Consider the following 21,876-nt stretch of genomic DNA (forward strand, 5'->3'; position numbering starts at 1 on the left):
AACTGAACAACAACAAAAGGCATTGGTAAATTCCCTCAGCAGTAGCAGAATGGTAAATTATGATGAAATTCACAAAGGGTCCTTTTCAGCTTATTTTAATATAACAACATAAGTCAGATAGTTTTTTCTAAAGCAGCATTCCTGTATTTATCACAGCAAAACCAAACTAGATTATGTATGGAGGCATACATGTTCAGTCATGTCCTACTCCTTGGACTCAATGGATTGTAGCCTGCCAGGCTACTCTGTCCATGGGATTTTTCAGGCAAGAATACTAAAGTGGGTTGCCAAATTCCCAGACAAAATACTAGCTGTTACTGGGTATAATAAAGAAGTCTAAAAAGGAACAAAACCATATCTGTCGGGGGGAGAAAATGTGTTAACAATGTTAGACTTTTAAAAATGTCTTTGACTACAACCTCAGTCTAGGAGAAAAAGAAATCATGCAGATTTTTTTTTTTTGTTTATCAAGTCCAGAGTAGGTGGTCTGAAAGATGTCTTAAAAATGAAACTTGCTGATTAGATTCAATAAGTGTAAGGAAACCAAAATAGAGTTGATCAAATCAATTTTTCTCTGTAACATACTACACAGACTTTCGCCTTAAAGATACATATGTTACAGACAGTTCACAGAATGCTTAAGCCCTATCTTTACTAATTTAGGAAGCCTATTTGGTAAATAAGAAGACCCTCTGAAAGATCAGAGTAAATCAATAAAGATCGACCTTCCCACATAAACTCTATTTGAAGCTTAAAGATCCATTTGCAGCTTTTGGAAGGATAGTAAATTGTTCAGAAGGAGAAACGCAGTTTGATCTAAGTGGTTTGTTTAGTTGAGGAAAACACCTGATTAGGTTTCTCCACATTGTAATTAAAACAGGTAGCAGTAAATGAGGCACAGTGAATAATATCTCACAGGCAGCAGGGTTTTCTGATAGCAATTAAGTGTACTCTCAATAATAAAAGAGCCCATCAGAAGCTCATTTCAGTTTTCAGTATTATTAAAAGTATTTCTAAATAGGTTTTAAATACCTGTAATACCACATAAATACCCATTTTTAAAAATCTTAATTTTTGTCAGTGTTTTCTAACACATTAATAGTCATTAAAGACTGGGTGATTTTGCAATTAACATGCCTGCAACTTTTATTAGTGGCCGCCCTGCTGGCTTCCCTTGTGGTTCAGCTGGGAAAGACTCCGCCTGCATAGACCTGGATTCGATCCCTGGGTTGGGAAGATCCCCTGGAGAAGGGAAAGTCTACCCACTCGAGTATTCTGGCCTGGAGATTTCCATGGACTGTGTAGTCCATGGGGTTGCAAAGAGTCGGACATGACTAAGCGACGTGCCCTCCCTGGTGGCTCAGATGGTAAAGAATCTACCTGTAGTGCAGGAGACCCACATTCAATCCCTGGGTCAGGAAGGTCCCCTGGAGTAGGGAATGGCAACCCACTCCAGTATTCTTATCTGGGGAATTCCATGGACAGAGAAGTCTGGTGGGTACAATCCATTATTAGCTTTTGGTACACTAATTCCATTTAGTGGGAATGTATTACACTATCCTTCTAAACACATCTTAGAAGAATCAGTAAAAGATGTTAATAACATCTTTTGGAAAGATTTTGTCAGTGCAATTTCCTCAAGTTTAGAAACTCCCCTAACCAAAAACTTATACTGTATCATATATATCCAGAACTTCTATTTTGATTAGGGAAAGTATAAGAATATATATAAAATAGAGTATAAGTTAATCTTTTGTTAAGTTACTTAGTAATAAAGCATAACTGATATACATAACTAAATACAGTTTTGATATATATACATTTTATACATATATAATTTCATATTTATATAAATGAAAAATCAGTGATTTTATTAAATGATTCCCTCAACTTTCTCCTATACTTTAATTCTCTAAATTAACAGTGACCTCAAAGTCAGAATACAGTTAATTAGATGGCACATATATTTCAATTCACAAGTCACATAATTTATCATGTCTTATACCTAAAACTTTCAAACACTGAAATTTCTTGTGAAAATATTGTACTGATTCCACAAATACATTGAATCTAATATGCCCTATGCTGACCTCAGAAAAACCACTCAGAATGTGTTCATATGCACATATATATAGGTATCATTTTATAGGGGGATGGTAAGAGAAAATAATAACTGTACAAATAGTAAGCTTTTATCTCTAGGTAGAGAGCAGTATATTTTATGTTGTTCAACAAAGTGATTATGAGAGTGCTCTTTCTAAAAAACTATAGAAGGACATATACAATATCCATCAGAAGATTAATATTAGTGCACAGAATGATAAAAACTACAGCATAATTCAGTTTGATTCATGAAAGTAAATAATTTAGTTTTGATCTTGAAACACTGAAATCAATTACATAATTTTTTCCATTAGTCTTATTTGGCTATCATTGGTAATTCTTTTAAGCAATTATTTTAAAATCACTCTTAAAGAAATACCTATATAAATTGTTGCTTTTCTATAACGGTATTTTTAGATAAATTATTTACATGGAGAAAGACAAAGTGAGCAAGTGGCAACATAATATGAGAGAACAGCATGTTATTTTAACATCATTTTAACTGATAATGTTTATGTGTAATGTTTAAAATTATGGACCATTATGGGCAAAATATTGTTATATTAAACTGTTTATACTTTGTGGATTAATGCACTTTCTTTGATAAATCATAATGGAAATATAGTGTGATAAATACAGATTTATAGGCTTGTTTAATTTCCTGTGTTGCCCTTTCTTGTATATCTCAATCTTTAAAATATTAGGTTTGAATAATTTTATTAGCTGCAGTGTGATCTGGGATAGTAATTTTGGAATCACTTCAATAAAGAAAATTAAAATAATGCAACTATATTAAAGAAATTTAATGAGAATTTTTAGATTCATTAATTAAATCTGCCATAAAATATTGATTTATCATTACAATATTTAAGAAAGATTATTTTAGCCAATATCAAGTAAACAGACAACTCTGTAATTGTCTTATAATTGTTTAATTTGACAAATATTTTAAAAAATCATAAAAGAGTCATTTAAGTCCCAGTGTGTAAGAAATACATGACTGCTATTTATCTACACAGTGTGGGAGAATACAGAGAAGGCAATGGCACCCCACTCCAGTACTCTTGCCTGGAAAATCCCATGGATGGAGGGGCCTGGTGGGCTGCAGAACATGGGGTCGCTAAGAGTCAGACACGACTGAGCAACTTCACTTTCACTTTTCACTTTCATGCATTGGAGAAGGAAACAGCAACCCATTCCAGTGTTCTTGCCTGGAGAATCCCAGGGATGGGGGAGCCTGATGGGCTGCCATCTATGGAGTGCCCAGAGTCGGACACGACTGAAGCAACTTAGCAGCAGCAGTGGGAGAATATTGGTGTATGCTTTATTCTGAATCTTTACTGCATTTAATTTTCTTAAACCCAGTAACTAACTTCAGTGTGGAATTTTTACACAGGTTTTAGGTGGTTTAGTTAAAATGCATATTATTTCCGGTACATAACATATTTTTTGTACATATAATATTAAATTTAATGACTATATAGGCATTTGACAAATAGAACCTATGTTAAAATTTGATTCATTATTTCTTCCTGTTGGTTCCTGGGGAATGAACCTCACTATTCTGATGATCGCTTCAGTAATTAAATCTCTGTTGTTGAATTATCTTTTAGAACACCGGCATACAAAACATTTTTTAAGAATCAAAAATCTTTTAATATAAATCATGTTCTACTGGGACTTCCCAGGTGGCGCTAGTGATAAAGAATCTGCCTGCCAATGCAGGAGACATAAAAGACTTGGGTTCCATCCCTGGATTGGAAAGATTTCTCCTGGGGGAGGAAATGGCAACTGGCTCCAGTATTCTTGCCTGTGAAATCCCTTGGGCAGAGAAGCCTGGAGGGCTACAGTCCATGGGGTGACAAAGAGTTGGACACTACTGATCGACTAACACCTTCACTTTCACACTTTCCTGTTTTACTGATCAGCTCATTAGCAATCACGTCAACCCTGAAATGATGTAGGATTTTAATCACAAAAAATTTTACCTACCTTTACTGAAAAGAGAATGCAGTCATTTTGGCAATTGTATTTTCTTGAATTAAAGCCAAGTTAAAGTGAGGATGTTCAAACTTCAATGTCCATCAGAGTTTATCAGGCCGGGGTCTAGGTGTCTGCATTTTTCTGCCAACAAAAATAAAAGAAAACCAAAAGGAGGGTTGTGTTATCACAACTGCAGGGGAAGGTGGGGATAAGACAAGATGACAAGGAATTATCTATGAGGTCAGTTAGAACAAATACAGCAAGAGATCCAGTCATACCACAGCCAAGCTCATTGAACAAAGACCTGCTGAAGCGAAATGGACAGGCCCTGACCAGACCCACCATGGGCGAACTGGGCTGAGCCTTCAGGGGGAATTTAATATTTCAGACTGTAGGAATCCAGAATTACAGGGGCCTGCGTGCATTCAGATTCTTTCAGTCTAGGAACTTTTATTAATAGGAACGTGAAGTATTATTTGATCAAGACAGGGTATATTTTGAAAAGAGTATTATGAAAGGATGCCTTGTACAAGTTTGGTATCTGTTTATAAAAAGGGTATGGGGCTTTCAGTACAATATAAAGTACAAACACAAAACAGGAGGAAAATTCTAACACACATTCATTAGTTTTGTGTGCTTCAAGATGAAAATGTGGCCTTTCATTGCTTAAGAATAAATTATGTTATGACTAGTAATAAGTAAATGGATAAAAAAATCAAGAAATATAAAACTACTGTGATTGACATAAAAATTACAGTAATCAGTGTATCAGTCTTTTTTGTTGTTTGTTTGTTTCCCAGAAAAGAAAAGGTTATTCATGAAAAATCACATTTCATACTGTCCTTGTAAAATTCTTTAACATTCCTTGAAACTAACTTCAATTACACAATGAGCAAGTATATTTACAACAAAAGCCAATTCTTACTAAGCTGTTGCTTGGAGGATGGTTGAGCTTTATGTTTATGAAATCTTTCTTACAAATAAAAACCATTTGAAAATATCCCTAATACTTTGTTTTACACTGAGCATTATATGTAGTGGATGTGTAATTGTTATTTATGAATTGACTTCTTCATCTTGACCTTGTTACTACTTTGTTAACCACATAAGGCTTTTATTAAGTAAAAAGTGGTTTAAAACAGAAAAATATTACATATTCTTATCATAGAAACTTTAAGCAAGATATTATTTTCATGTTAGGAATTTTAGAAATACCGCTTTGCTAATTTTAATACAGAAAATCTAACAAATCACCCATTTCTAACATCTGAGGATACCCTGCTGTGTTTCCTTCTGGCATTTTCCTACAGTTTTTATTTTCTGTGTTAATTCTGGATCAAACATATCTGTTTCATAAGCATTTTCTACAGCATTAACACTGTCCATAAACATCATAATACCTACGTAATTATGCTCTTGCTGTGTGTGATCTGGCCTGCAGTCCCACTAATTGTCGCACTTACTTTGGCAGAATATTTGATCAAATGTCCTTAACCCATTCTCTTATAAACCATTTTTTAAAGGTATTTTCTTAGGCACAATCAATATATTTAACCTAATTTCACATCCCCTCAGAGGATGTACTATTGCAAATGGAATGACTACGGACCACTTTTACAGTTCAGGCTGCATACTGCCAGTACCTCTCCTACAGTGGCAATCCATAATGCTTTCTCTAGAATGCAACTATCTAAGAGCAGGAACATGTCTCAGTGTTCCCATGAGCTACTAGTACACAGAAAGAACTCAATAAACACTTGTGACATTTATGAAAAGCAATGGAGAAACAAAATTGCAAGGCCAATATTCTAACATCTTGTTACTATTAATAGCAAATATAAAGGCGTATATCCTGCTACGGTAGACATGCTATGTCTTTAAATTTTAATTCATTATAAGTTACAAGTTCCAATTCATTTCACTATGGATTTATAGTCTTTTAATTTTAATACATTTTGCTATTAATTATTTAAAGCATAGTTTATGTCTATTAGCTAGACAAAGCCATTGCTACACACACGGCTCTGAATGGGAGGGGCACGGATGCAGACAGAGATTGGAGTTTGCTTGGTGAGTCCTGGAGCAGAGGGGCCGCCTGCCGCCTGCCGCTGGGGTACCAGGCATTTCTCACCATGGGTCTCCCCTGTGGCCCCTTAAGGTCTCTGGAGACCCCTGACACTGGGCTCCCTCTGGAAGGAGCCGTCAAGGGCAACAGGGCCCTGCAACGGGGTTCAGCGATTCCCTGAGCCTCCGGACTTGCCTAACACCCCCTTCCCACCCTCCCGCTCCCCCATTGGGACCCGCACTTAACACCCCAACACACCAAGCCACCTGCGGGCTCCAACCGCACCCTGTCTGCGGTCTGCAAAACCGCGTTTTCCACCCCCTCGCTCAGGGGCCCAGGGCGCCCCCTTGGTGTTTAGGAGGAGACCTCCTGATGGACTGGGTGGCATGCGGGAGGTACCAGACCTTCCCCTCCCAGGTGTGGGCTGGCGAGCTGGGTCCGGGCGCAGGGCCCGGGGCTGTGCCCCAAGGAAGTGCTGACGGCTGAAAACGTGGGCCAGGAGCTCTTAGCAACCACAGATGTGGGGGGCGGCTTTGACGGCAATCTCCCTTTCATGTCAAAACCACTTTACCAATGCAGTATATTAACGCATATATATAAGGAATTTAGAAAGATGGTAACGATGACCCTATATGCGAGTCAGCAAAAGAGACACAGATGTAAAGAACAGACTTTTGGACTCTGTGGGAGAAGGCGAGGGTGGGATGATGTGAGAGAATAGCATTGAAACATGTATATTATCATATGTGAAACAGATCGCCAGTCCAGGTTAGATGCATGAGACAGGGCACTGGGATGACCCTGAGGGATGGGATGGGGAGGGAGGGGAAGAGGGGTTCAGGATGGAGAACACATGTACATCCGAATGTATGGCAAAACCACTACATAAAGTAATTAGCCTCAAATTTAAATAAATAAATTAATTTACCCCCCAAAAAAATCACTTTACCTATGAAACAACTTCATTTTTGCCCATAAACAAGTGAACTTGAAATCATGTCAAACCACCAGAGCTGCTGCTGCAGCTATCCAACTCCTTGTACCCCATGGACTGTAGCCCGCCAGGCTCCTCTGTCCATGGGATTCTCCAGGCAAGAATACTGGAGTGGGGTGCCATTCCCTTCTCCAGAGAATATTCCTGACACAGGGATCAAACCCACATTTCTGATGTCTCCTGCACTAGCAAGCTGGTTCTTCACTGCTAGTGACACCGGGAGAAGCCCATCAAACCACCACACAATAGAAATCAAATGAGAACTTTAGGAGGACAGTGGAAAAAAACTCTGGTAGCAAATTGCCTGAGAAAAGTCATCAGATATATTTAAATAGAGTCCACATAGGGTAAAGAATAAAAATATCATCACCTCGTTAAGTTTAACAGCAAAAATTTCTTTAAGAAACATGAAAGCTCTTAATGTAGCTTAGAAGCTGCTGAGCTCCTGGAAGTATCAACAGAGAATCTCATTCTGGAAAACTTCAAACCATCATTATTTTTATTAAGATCACTGATAAAATCTTGGTGTTCAGGTTATAAAAACCTAATATAAATATGCAAATATAAAGATATTTTATTTTTATAGGAAAATATACATATATATGGGCTTCCCTGATGGCTCAAGTGGTAAAGAATCCTCCTGCTAATGCAGGAGATGCAAGAGACATGGGTTCCATCCTTGGGTTGGGAAGATCCCCTGGAGAAGGAAATGGCAGCCCACTCCAGTATTCTTGCCTGGAGAATTCCAAGAACAGAGGAGCCTGGTGGGCTACAATCCATGGGGTGACAAAGAGTTAAACACGACTGAGCAAGCAAGCACTTCATACATATTTATGTAAAGATATATATCACTAAAGTAATCTAAACAAATTGGTCTTCAGACATAAACTGCCAACTAATAATAGAAAATGAATCTCATAGTTACTTTCTTTGAGACAGAGTCAACCTTTTTTTAAGAATCTTACATGGATTGCTCTATGTGGAATTTATGACTCTTGCAATCTGACAGATGATAAATTGCTTGCATGTATTTTTCACCTAAATAATTTTAATCCTAATATTTTTACTTTAAAAACAGTTCTCTGAAGAGAGATGTCAGCATCGCTAAATTGAAAGCCATTTCATTTGTTTTAATTTATACAAAACTGAATTATATTTTTGGCTTCCACTTAGAGGAAGGTCATTAGAGTGTAATTGTCCCATTAGCGACTGTCTGAAAATGTAGGCATGAAGCCATGAATTCTAAATTCGTTTCACTGGTCCTTTGGGGTTTGTCTTAATGGCTTCTTGTCTGTTAGTTTTCCAACAATGTTGGCTATTGTAGACAAAGATGAATCTGCCTGTATTGTAGGAAGACCAGTGACGACTGGTCATATTCACAGTAAGTTATTATTTTTTTTCAGTAGGTTCCCAAGTGAATAATTAATTTTAAAATGGTTAACAGAGTTTCCTGCTTAGCATCATGAAGGTGACATTCTTGATTCCCTTGTTGTGGTGGTGGTGATTGTGCTTGCTTTTCTTCTGTCTCTTTAGTCATTTCTACCTAGACGTGGTTGTGGTTGTAATATAGTGAAAGAAATTAGAGGGCACTTAATATAATGTGTGTGTGTTTTGCTGAAATTCCTGAATATTATTTTTTCTAACTGAACTATCACAAGGAATATAATTAATATCGTAAGAGTGTGAGGTTTTTAGCTCTGCAGAGAACTGCAGCATGTTTAATCTGGAGAAAAAATTCTGATACTCATTTTGCCTGATGTATTTTTCCAGTCCCCTCCTAAAAGAGTAGTCATGAAGGACTAGATCTGATAGACAGAGTGCCTGATGAATTATGGATGGAGGTTTGTGACATTGTACAGGAGACAGGAATCAAGACCATCCCCAAGAAAAAGAAATGCCAAAAAGCAAAATGGCTGTCTGAGGAGGCCTTACAACTAGCTGTGAAAAGAAGGGAAGTGAAAAGCAAAGGAGAAAAGGAAAGATACACCCATTGCAATTAGGAGTTCCAAAGAATCGCAAGGGCAGACAAGAAAGCTTTCCTCAGCGATCAACGCAAAACATAAAGGAAAACAACAGAATGGGAAAGACTAGAGGTCTCTTCAAGAAAATTAGAGCTACTGAGGGAACATTTCATGCAAAGATGGGCTCAATAAAGGATAAAAATGGTAGAGACGTAACAGAAGCAGAAGATATTAGGACGAGGTGGCAAGAATACACGGAAGAACTGTACAAAAAAGATGTTCATGACCCAGATAATCACGATGGTGTGATCACTCACCTAGAGTCAGACGTCCTGAAATGTGAAGTCAAATGGGCGTTAGGCATCATTAAGAACAAAGCTAGTGGAGGTGATAGAATTTCAGTTGAGCTATTTCAAATCCTGAAAGATGACGCTGTGAAAGTGCTGCACTCAATATGACACCAGATTTGGAAAACTCAGCAGTGGCCGCAGGACTGGAAAATGTCAGTTTTCATCAATCCCAAAGAAAGGCAATGCCAAAGAATGCTCAAACTACCACACAATTGCACACATGCTAGTAAAGTAATTCTTAAAATTCTCCAAGCCAGGTTCAGCAATATGTGAACCATGAACTTCCAGATGTTCAAGCTGGTTTTAGAAAAGGCAGAGGAAACAGAGATCAAATTGCCAACATCCACTGGATCATGGAAAAAGCAAGACAGTTCCAGAAAGACATCTATTTCTGCTTTATTGACTATGCCAAAGCCTTTGACTGTGTGGATCACAATAAACTGTGGAAAATTCTGAAAGAGATGGGAATATCAGACCACCTGACCTGCCTCTTGAGAAACCTATATGCAGGTCAGGAAGCAACAGTTAGAACTGGACATGGAACAACAGACTGGTTCCAAATAGGAAAAGGAGTACGTCAAGGCTGTATATTGTCACCCTGCTTATTTAACTTATATGCAGAGTACATCATGAGAAATGTTGGACTGGAGGAAGCACAGGCTGGAGTCAAGATTGCCAGGAGAAATATCAATAACCTCAGATATGCAGATGACACCACTCTTATGGCAGAAAGTGAAGAAGAACTAAAGAGCCTCTTGATGAAAGTGAAAGAGGAGAGTGAAAAAGTTGGCTTAAAATTCAAATTTCAGAAAACTAAGATCATGGCATCTGGTCCTATAAGTTCAGTTCAGTTCAGTTCAGTTCAGTTGCTCAGTCATGTCCAACTCTTTGCAACCCCATGAATCATAGCATGCCAGGCCTCCCTGTCCATCACCAACTCATGTCCATCGAGTTGATGATGCCATCCAACCATCTCATCCTCTGTCGTCCCCTTCTTCTCATGCCCCCAATCCCTCCCAGCATCAGGGTCTTTTCCAATGAGTCAACTCTTTACTTGAGATGGCCAAAGTATTGGAGCTTCAGCTTTAGCATCAGTCCTTCCAATGAACACCCAGGACTGATCTCCTTTAGGATGGACTGGTTGGATCTCCTTGCAGTCCAAAGGACTCTCCAGAGTCTTCTCCAACACCACAGTTCAAAAGCATCAATTCGTTAGCGCTCAGCTTTCTTCACAGTCCAACTCTCACATCCATACATGACTACTGGAAAAACCATAGCTTTGACTAGACGGACCTTTGTTGGCAAAGTAAATAGAAAGGATCAATAAATCTTCTGAAAGTCCTGAAGCCTAGCTATACCATGTGTATTACTTCTAGCTTCATCTAGTTTGATTAGTAATAACATTGTAGACCACACTCTTTCAAAATAGTGGCTGGAGGATCCCATGGACAGAGGAATCTGGAAGGCTACAGTCAATGTGGTCACAAGAGTCAGATATGACTTAGCAACTAAACTACCACCACCATAGAAGATATGTCACATTGGAAATGTCTTATTATGGGAGAATTATATATAACATAATTTTATATGGTTATTCTTATGTTTTCTTGAAAACATATTTTTAAAATTTTAGAACAATTTTGGATTTACAGAAATTGTGAGGCTAATGATAAGAGTTCCTGTTCACCTCACATCCATTGTCCCCTATTATTAATATATTAGTTTGGAACATTTGTTGCAGTTAATAAACCAGCACAAATACCAAAGTGCAGACTTGATTCGGATTTGCTTAGTTTTCATTTAATGCCTCCTTTTTTTTGCTCCAGGATCCCAACTGGGACTCACACTTACTAGTCCTGTCTCCTGGAGTTCTTCCTTCGCAACTCTACCAGATTCTTTGACGTTCCTTGTTTTTGATGATCCTGCTAGTTTTGAGTACTGTTCAGATATGTTGTAGAATTGGCCTCAATTAGAATTTTCCTGGAGATTTTCTCACAGTGAGATGGGTTTGTGGGGTTTTAGTAGAGAGACCACAAAGGCAAAGTGATGTCTAGTTATTTTCTTCTTTTCTTTTTTTCTAATTTTATTTTATTTTTAAACTTTACATAATTGTATTAGTTTTGCCAAATATCAAAATGAATCCGCCACAGGTATTTATAAGTGCACTGATTAGGTCTTCCAGCATCGTGTTGGCTATAAGAAATGAGAGAAGAGATTCTTGCCCTTTCCTACTTTTAGAGAGAATGCATCCAAGTGTCTCACCACTAAGGATGATGGTACTTGTAGGTGTTTTTGTAGATGTTCTTTATCAAGCTGAAAAAAATCCCACTTATCTCCTGGATGCTGAGAGTTGGTTCTTGTTTTCATTTGTTTTGTTTTTTCTTAATCATGAACAGATGCTGGATTTTTTCAAATGCTTCTTCTGTACTGATTGATTTTTATTTTAGTGTCTTGATGTGTGGGGTTATGTGGATTGATTTACAAATGTCGAACTTGCCTTGCATGCCTACAGCAGGCACCTTCCTCCCACAGCAACTGTAGTGTGGATGTTACCTCCCTTGATTTCACAGTTCATCTCCTGTTTCTTAAGAAAGATAGTCCTGGGTTGCAAACATGACTAAAAAAACTATTTAATAGGACAGTCAATTCGGTTGTGGCTGACTCTGTGACACAAGCTGTAGCCCACCAACCTCCTCTTGTCTGTGGAATTCTCCAGGCAAGAGTATTGGAGTGGGTTGCCATGCCCTCCTCCAGGGGATCTTCCCAACCCAGGACTTGAACCCATGTCTCTTGCATCTCCTGCATTGGCAGGTGGACTTTTTACTGCTGAGACACCGGGGAAGCCCAATAGAACATTTATGTGACTCTCAAAGGGGTAGAGAAAGAATTTACCAATTTAGCAAAGATATGTTCTAGGAAAAGGAAGGAGTATCTCTTCCATTATTTTTAACAGGGGGAATTAATCCTTTCGTTTAAAATTTTTAGTTGTCTTTACAGATGTTAGTAATGGAGGAGAAGCTACATAACTCTATTTGAATTTTTTTTTAGGATCAAAATTACTGAATTTGCTGATAAATTTTGATGCTGATGCAAGAGTTGAGGAATAATGCACAATAACCAATCTGAGCAAAAGGTGAACTGTGGCACTACAGAAATATGAATCCAGGGGAGGGTAACCTGCATGACTCATTTGGATACCTTACATTTGATTACCCTTTAAGTGTTGAAATGCAGGTGACTTCAGGGCAGTGTGGGATTCAGGGCAGAGGCCATGGCCCCAGGCATACATTTTAGAGTGATTTAATGGAGATGATGGGGCTTCCCAGGTGGCGCTAGAGGTAAAGAACCTGAATACTAATACAGGAGACACCGATTCAATCCCTAGGCAGGAAGATCCCCTGCAGGAAGGCATGACTACCCATTCCATGGATTCCCCATTGCCTGGAGAATTCCACTGGACAGAGGAGCCTGGTAGGCTACAGTCCATAGGGCCGCCAAGAGTCGGTCACGACTAAAGCAACCTGGCATGCACGCACAATGGAGACAATATTTAAAGACTGGACAGTGAACAGTACTTAAGGAAGGAATCTGCCAGAAGGTTAGGGCCCAGGGAACTGGAGCTTCTAGAAGAGTCAGCATAGAGAATGAGAAGAGGGAAATAAGGAGGAAGACGAGAAAGAGGCCGGGTTTGTAGAGCCAAGTTATAAAGGAAGTTCAGGAAGAAAGTAACTAATGAAGTGGGAATCCCTTCCCTTCCTCCCACTCTGTCCTCAGACAGAGTCCTCCCTTGATCCCTAGGCTACACCTTGCGTTTGCCTCATTCCTGTCAATTTAGATCCTTGGTGTCACCTCACTTCTCTTCTTTGGCACAACCCAGACACCATCTCTCTCTCTCTTTTTTTTTTTTTTTTTTTTAAGCTCATCTCTTAGGGCTCACTTAAAATATTACTTCCTCAGAACGACCTCCCCAGCTCCTCCAAATAATTAATATAAGTCACTCTGAACATAGGTTCATTAAACCTTGTAGTTCTCTGTTGTCGCACTTAACCTAATTCTAACTAGAAAATGTGTATAGAAATATATGTGTCTATATATTTATACATGCATATTTGTATGTATTATGCATGTATTTCTTAATATCTCTTTCCTCCAATAGATTATGAGCTTTATAAATTCAGCAACCAGATTATCTTGCTCACTTTTCTTTTCTCACCACTTGGCACAATGAAACATTTGTTTCATGAATATGAATAAATAAGTAAATGAATAAAAAACAAATTAAACTCCTCCGGACTGCTTAAAACAATCATAGGCAATGATCTTTCCAACTTGTCCCCAGGCAAACTAAAGGTACATCCTTTAAAAGTCTGTAGAGGTTAGGGAATAATGAAGCCACTCCTTTCAATTAAAAAAGAAAGGTGCTTTTGCTTACAGGAGTCATTATGCAGATGTGCCACATCAATATGCTAGTAATAGCAAATACCACGTGATAATTAAATTGACTCTTGCATCTCATCGATTAAAGCTAGCGTTGCCTTCACACATCATTGAGCCCCCGTATCGTAAACAGCAATTATGACATTAATCATAGAGATACTCACTTGGTATAAGTTGTTTTAGTGGCAAGGTTTTCTCTCTTTCTTTCTTCTTTTTTATCCATCTCACCTTATTATGTCCCTAGTGAGAATTATACTCTATATGATCTAGAGATTAAACATACCATACAATCATTTTCATAAAGCCTGCTAACTAGGAATTTTCCCTGGTTTTATTTCAGTAATTTACTTGCATAGCACTGACTTGCACTGTAAACCAGCCAGAACAGCTCTTCTGAAACTAAATGAAATTTTTATAGAATATTCTCATCGTACATAGTAATATGATTGCTTCGTTAATTGAAATGATTTTGTATTTGCCAGGGAAAGACAAGCAATGGTAACAAACAAAGAAAACCACAGCAAATTTGGACCTTAACAGCTTTACTTCAGGTAGTATTACGTTCGAATGCAAGCTGCACTCATGTCAGAGCAGTGGCTAATTCCATTAAACACTATTTTGGTGGTACCACAACTAGTAACACATAAAAACGTGTATTATTGTTGCAAAGCAAATTGGGCATTAGTGCATCTGAACATGAATTTTACCTGGCAAAAATAAAAATTTTCCAGCTGCCATGGGTAGCAGATAAATTCTATAGTATAAATGTTTTAAAATGGCTTGTAAATAAAACTGTTTTTACAGAATCATTTGGTGAATGAATGAGGAAGGAAATCCTAATGTGTCGTGAGCAGGTGAAAGCAGTTTTGTGCGGTTGCCCTTATTGTTCGTTCCTCTAGATTCTTTTGTTTGTTATTTAGTCGCTCAGTTGTGTCTGACTCTTTGTGACTCCATGGACTGTAGCCCTCCGGCTCCTCCATCCATGGGATTCTCCAGGCGAGAATACTGGAGTGGGTTGCCATGCCCTCCTCCAGGGGATCTTCCTGATCCAGGGATCGAACCCGTGTCTCTTACATTTCTTGCATTGGCAGGCAGGTTCTTTACCACTTGTGCTACTCGGGAAGCCCATGCTATTTACACAGGTAGCTCCAAATCTGGGATGCTTACCGGTTTGTTATTCTAAAAGAAGAATATCAAAGCAGTAAGTTAAAAGTTGGTAGAAAATAGAAACAAAAAAAGGAAAGTAATTTTCTAAAGACTTTCTACTAAATTGAAATCAGAAAATCTTTCAATAACAGACTTCACCATACTTTGCTGTTAATTAAGGACCTTTTCACCAAAATGTTTTTTTCTAGTTGTCGTTACTTGGGATTTTAACATCAGTTCCTTGTCTTTTTCCTACTGTCTCCCTTCCGGGTCAATAGTCTAGTATAATGGTTTGTAGTTTAGATGTTAAGAAGACAGCTTTGGGAAAAATGATTCCCACATAAAGACAAAAAAAAAAAAAAAAGCCAAAATCAAAATCTCTTTAGCCACACACACTGCTGAACCTTTTTAGTTTATATTGATCTAAAAACCATGTCATGTCTTGACCAAGGCAAAAAAAAAAAAAAAGCAAAAATATAACTATAGAGCTTTTGGTTTCCTTTAGTTAATAGATGAATAGAATTAGTGTGCTGTTGCCTATTCACTTAGAAATCAATCCTGAATATTCATTGAAGGACTGATGCTGAAGCTGAAACTCCAATACTTTGGCTACCTGATATGAAGAACTTACTTATTGAAAAGACCCTGATTCTGGGAAAGATTGAAGGCAAGAGGAGAAGGGGACAACAGAGGGTGAGATGGTTGGATGGCATCGCCAACTCAATGGACATGAGTTTGAGTAAACTCCAGGGACAGGGAAGCCTGGCATGCTGCAATCCAAGGGGTCACAAAGAGTCGAACGGGACTGAGTGATGGAACTGAACTGCCTATTCACTCTGTGTATGTGGCAATAAAATACAGAAAAATCCATGAAATATAAAGGTATATTTGACCAGTAATAATAACATTGTTTGTTGTTCAGTTGCTAAATCCTGTTTGACTCTTTTGCAACCCCATAAACTGTAGCCCACCAGGCTCCTCTGTCCATGAGATTTCTCAGGCAAGAATAATGGAGTGGGTTGCTGTTTTTGTCTCCAGGAAATCTTTTTCTAACCCCGGTATCGAGTCTTCATCTTCTGCATTGGCAGATGGATTCTTTATCACTGAGCCACGAGGAAAGACCAAATTATAACATCAGCTCTCATGTAATCATCATTCATATTAATAATAGACAATTGATAGCACTCCAGAATCCTCCTCCAACATCTAACTCTTCCACTAACAATCTTTCTCCACACTGGAGCTGTTATATCCTAGAGCTGCACCCATCCAATAGGTTTCACTAACCACCTGAGTGTACTTAAATTCACAGTTTTGAAGGTGTCCATACTGTTGATCTTCATACTGTTTTCTGACAAAGGTCTATATAGCCAAAGCTATGGTTTTTTCCAGTAGTCATGTACGGATGTGAAAGCTGGACCATAAAGAAAGTTGAGCACTGAAGAAGCTTTTGAACTGTGGTGTTGGAGAAGAGTTTTGAGAGTTCTTAGCACAACAAGGAGGTCAAACCGGTCAATCTTAAAGGAAATCAGTCCTGAATATTTATTGGAAGGACTGATGCTGAAGCTGAAACTCCAATACTTCAGCCACCTGATGTGAAGAACCAACTCATTAGAAAAGACCCTGATGCTGGGAAAGATTGAAGACAGGAGCAGAAGGGGATGACAGAGAATGAGATGATTGAATGGCATCACTGACTCGATGGACATGAGTTTGAGCAAACTCTGGGGACAGGGAATCCTGGCGTGCTGCAGTCCATGGAGTCACAAAGAGTCAGACACAGCTTAGCAACCAAGCAACAACAATACAGTTTTCCATGGTGGCTGCGCTAGTCTAAAATCCCACCAACAGTATACTAGGTCTCCCTTTTCTCTACTGATCTATTTATAGATATGTTTTATTTCTTACATAATCAGGCTCTTTGATCTACATGTAGATCTACATCTCTTTGACCCTTATCATCTGAGGGATTTATGATTATACATAAATGCATTTGGACTTTTTCTGATTATACTGTACCCTGTACTATAGATAGTAAAATCATTTTTTTATTCTATCTTAATGCAAATTCAATACACATCTGAAATATTCTAACTTGCTATTAATAGCCTGCTAGACATATTTATATACCAATGATGCACATTAATTTATAACGGGTACCATGAAATCAATGTTAATGTATCATGTGGTGACTATTAATCTTTTAGGAGTAAATAAAGTGCACATAGTTAAATATGAATTTATATATGTTCTACAGTACCAAGTACATTTGCTAAAATAAATTAAGACAGGAGTTAAAAATAGACTTAGAGCTCAAATAACTCTTCAAAATTATTGTCAGTCCGATTTTCTTTTCATTGCTAAACATGATATACTGCTACCATAGCAACTGGCATTTGAAGATGGGAGAAGGGAGATTAGTAAAGCACCATAGAATATACTCCTTATAATTAATAGGAATATCATTTCTGTTTAAAGTTTAATTGAATATGTCAATGCTCACCATTCAAAGACACCAGGCACACATTTGCCACTGCAGAAGCTGGGCATATGACTCACTGCAGCGAAGGAGATCACAGTCTGGGGAAGTGTAGGCATCAAAATAAGAGGCTATCAGAAAGCACTCGTTATAGGATTTGGGTAATTTGGGACAGAGTTCAAGGAAGCAGGGTTTCTGTATGGTATAGAATGCTATCAGGAAACGGAGACAATTTTCTGTTTTTGTGTCTTAATAAATTTTATCTAGAAGGTGGGATAAATGAAGAAAACTAAAGCTGTAACTAGTTAGTAAGTGCAAGTCACTATGTTAACCAGGATACGGCCGTTTAATCATCTTGTGGTTTGTACAATATTCACATTTGGATCTTTGTTAAAATATGATGTGGAGAGAACCTGTTTCATCGTCATCCATCCAGGCTAGAGATGAAGCTTGTCTGATGTAAGATTGGTTGTGTTCAACAGAATACTGAGACCCAGTTGTAAGGACCAAAACAACTTCTGCTTGCCAGTGGCTGCTTTTCTATCTCTCAGAGTAAATGCATGAAATCATATTATGAACTTACAATGCAAATTAGAACCTGCTATTTTTCTCTTTAGAAACACAGTATTCAGAAAACGAAGATCATGGCATCTGGTCCCATCACGTCATGGGAAATAGATGGGGAAACAGTGGAAACAGTGTCAGACTATTTTTTTGGTCTCCAAAATCACTGCAGATGGTGACTGCAGCCATGAAATTAAAAGACGCTTACTCCTTGGAAGGAAAGTTATGACCAACCTAGATAGCATATTCAAAAGCAGAGACATTACTTTGCCAACAAAGGTCCGTCTAGTCAAGGCTATGGTTTTTCCAGTGGTCATGTATGGAAGTGAGAGTTGGACTGTGAAGAAAGCTGAGCGCCAAAGAATTGATGCTTTTGAACTGTGGTGTTGGAAAAGACTCTTGAGAGTCGCTTGGACTGCAGGGAGATCCAATCAGTCCATTCTGAAGGAGATCAGCCCTGGGATTTCTTTGGAAGAAATGATGCTAAAGCTGAAACTGCAGTACTTTGGCCACCTCATGCGAAGAGTTGACTCATTGGAAAAGACTCTGATGCTGGGGGGGATTTGGGGCAGGAGGAGAAGGTGATGACAGAGGATGAGATGGCTGGATGGCATCACTGACTCGATGGATGTGAGTCTGAGTGAACTCTGGGAGTTAGTGATGGACAGGGAGGCCTGGCGTGCTGCAGTTTATGGGGTCGCAAAGAATCAGACACAACTGAGTGACTGAACTGAACTGAACTGAATGCCAGTAAAAGAATTCTAGGTATCATCCATATGTATAATATATATTTTATATATATACATGATTCACATTTATTTTATTCACATTAGCTATGATGATCCAGTCATTAAACCCATACACACATGCAACTCACAAGACTGACAGTAACTGTTATAGTCATTAAAAATTTTGGAGACTTATTCCTACCTTCTTTTCTCTAACTTAAAAAGGAGTCATGTCTTAGTAATTAGAGGAAAGCAACTGGTATGGGAACAAAATATGTTAAGTTGATCCTCATGAACTCTATTCTTAATCTTATTATCTTTTGGGCAATATATAAATTTATTCTGATAATTTTAATGATATGAAAATAGTAACTAATTGTTTTCAAAAACAAAAACTGTAGAAATAATTCTAAATATATTGACCTGGGATTTATAGACACAATGAAAATTAGTATTTTTTTCAAAGTAAAACACAACTTGCATTAAACGGCTAAATGTTTAGTATTCAGTTTATCCTCTTAATCAAACTTGAAGAATTAGGTGAAAGGGACAATATTCCTTGAAATAACTATCAAAATAGACTCAAGAAGAAATAAAAACTTTTAAAATCAATACTCTCAGGGCTAATTGAGAAATTCCATCATATATTTAATAAATAAAAATAAGCATCCAGAATAAATAATACTTTTGAATAAAAATTGAATAAATAATATGCAAACTTCCAGAAACCTCATATTTATAATTTCAGTATTGCCCTGATGATAAAGCTAGAAAAATATATCATAAGATGAAATAAACCTGCAGATCAACATCCCTCCCTCCCTCCTGAGTGAAAGTCTCTCAGTCGTGACCAATTTTTTGGGACCCCACAGACTATACAGTCCATGGAATTCTCTGGGACAGAATATTGTAGTGTATAGCCATTCCTTTCTCCAGGGAGTCTTCCCAAACCAGGGGTCGAACCCAAGTCTCCCGTATGACAGACAGATTCTTTACCAGCTGAGCCACAAGGGAAGTCCATCCCTCCTGCAGAAATATACAAAAATTCTTGGCAACATTTTAGCAAATAAAATCCAAAATGTTGAGCAATTGCTATTTTATCTAGGAATGCAAGGTTAATATAACACTTGCAAATTAATAAACATAACATATCAATTAAATAGAATGAAGGAGAAAATATCAGCATTTCAATCAATGCAAAAGAAAGGCATTAAAAATTCATTCATGATAAAAACTTAGGTCTAAGAAGTTACTTTCTCACTCTGACTAAAAGTGATTGTGAAAAAGATACAGTTAAATGTACACTCAATAATGAAATATTTAGTTCTTTCTATTTAAGATTAGAAGAAGACAAGGATATACACCCTCAGTATTTCTGTGCATCTGGAGGTTCTCACCAGTATGGTAGGGCAAATAAAACAAAAGACATACATTTTGGAAAGGAAACCATTCAATTCCTTATCATCAGGTACTATGGCTGCATATATAAAAATTTCTAATGATTGAACAAAAGGTTATAGAATTAATGAGTAGATTTACCAATGTCTCAGGATGTGATCCCAATCAAAATACTAGCAAGGCTGGGTCTTGGTTGTGTTTTCTGCAATGCTTGAGCCTCCTTCTAGCCTTGATATCAATTTTAGGAGGCACTCAAGAGCCTTTCAGTAGACTTTTTGCTTGAATTAATCTGAGTTGGCTTCTACAATGCTAATTTTGGAACCAACCTCAGAATTTTTTTTTCTTTTTTTTTTCTTTTTTTCTTTAATAGAAAATTATTTAATTAGTATACATGTGTTCCCCATCCTGAACCCTCCTCCCTCCTCCCTCCCCACACCATCCCTCTGGGTCGTCCCAGTGCACCAGCCCCAAGCATCCAGCATTGTGCATTGAACCTGGACTGGTATCTCGTTTCATACATGACGTTTCACATGTTTCAATGCCATTCTCCCAAATCTTCCCACCCTCTCCCTCTCCCACAGAGTCCATAAGACTGTTCTATACATCAGTGTCTCTTTTGCTGTCTCGTATACAGGGTTATCGTTACCATCTTTCTAAATTCCATATATATGCGTTAGTATACTGTATTGGTGTTTTTCCTTCTGGCTTACTTCACTCTGTATAATAGGCTACAGTTTCATCCACCTCATTAGAACTGATTCAAATGTATTCTTTTTAATGGCTGAGTAATACTCCATTGTGTATATGTACCACAGCTTTCTTATCCATTCATCTGCTGATGGACATCTAGGTTGCTTCCATGTCCTGGCTATTATAAACAGTGCTGCGATGAACATTGGGGTACACGTGTCTCTTTCCCTTCTGGTTTCCTCAGTGTGTCTGCCCAGCAGTGGGATTGCTGGATCATAAGGCAGTTCTATTCCCAGTTTTTTAAGGAATCTCCACACTGTTCTCCATAGTGGCTGTACTAGTTTGCATTCCCACCAACAGTGTAAGAGGGTTCCCTTTTCTCCACACCCTCTCCAGCATTTATTATTTGTAGACTTTTGGATCGCGGCCATTCTGACTGGCGTGAAATGGAACCTCATAGTGGTTTTGATTTGCATTTCTCTGATAATGAGTGATGTTGAGCATCTTTTCATGTGTTTGTTAGCCATCTGTATGTCTTCTTTGGAGAAATGTCTATTTAGATCTTTGGCCCATTTTTTGATTGGGTCATTTATTTTTCTGGAGTTGAGCTGTAGGAGTTGCTTGTATATTTTTGAGATTAGTTGTTTGTCGGTTGCTTCATTTGCTATTATTTTCTCCCATTCTGAAGGCTGTCTTTTCACCTTGCTAATAGTTTCCTTTGATGTGCAGAAGCTTTTAAGTTTAATTAGGTCCCATTTGTTTATTTTTACTTTTATTTCCAATATTCTGGGAGGTGGGTCATAGAGGATCCTGCTGTGATGTATGTCAGAGAGTGTTTTGCCTATGTTCTCCTCTAGGAGTTTTATAGTTTCTGGTCTTACGTTGAGATCTTTAATCCATTTTGAGTTTATTTTTGTATATGGTGTTAGAAAGTGTTCTAGTTTCATTCTTTTACAAGTGGTTGACCAGATTTCCCAG

This window comes from Bos grunniens, chromosome 24 (assembly GCF_055505025.1).
Source record: "Bos grunniens cultivar Pamir isolate PY7600 chromosome 24, Bosgru_T2T1.0, whole genome shotgun sequence".
Lineage (NCBI taxonomy): Eukaryota > Metazoa > Chordata > Mammalia > Artiodactyla > Bovidae > Bos > Bos grunniens.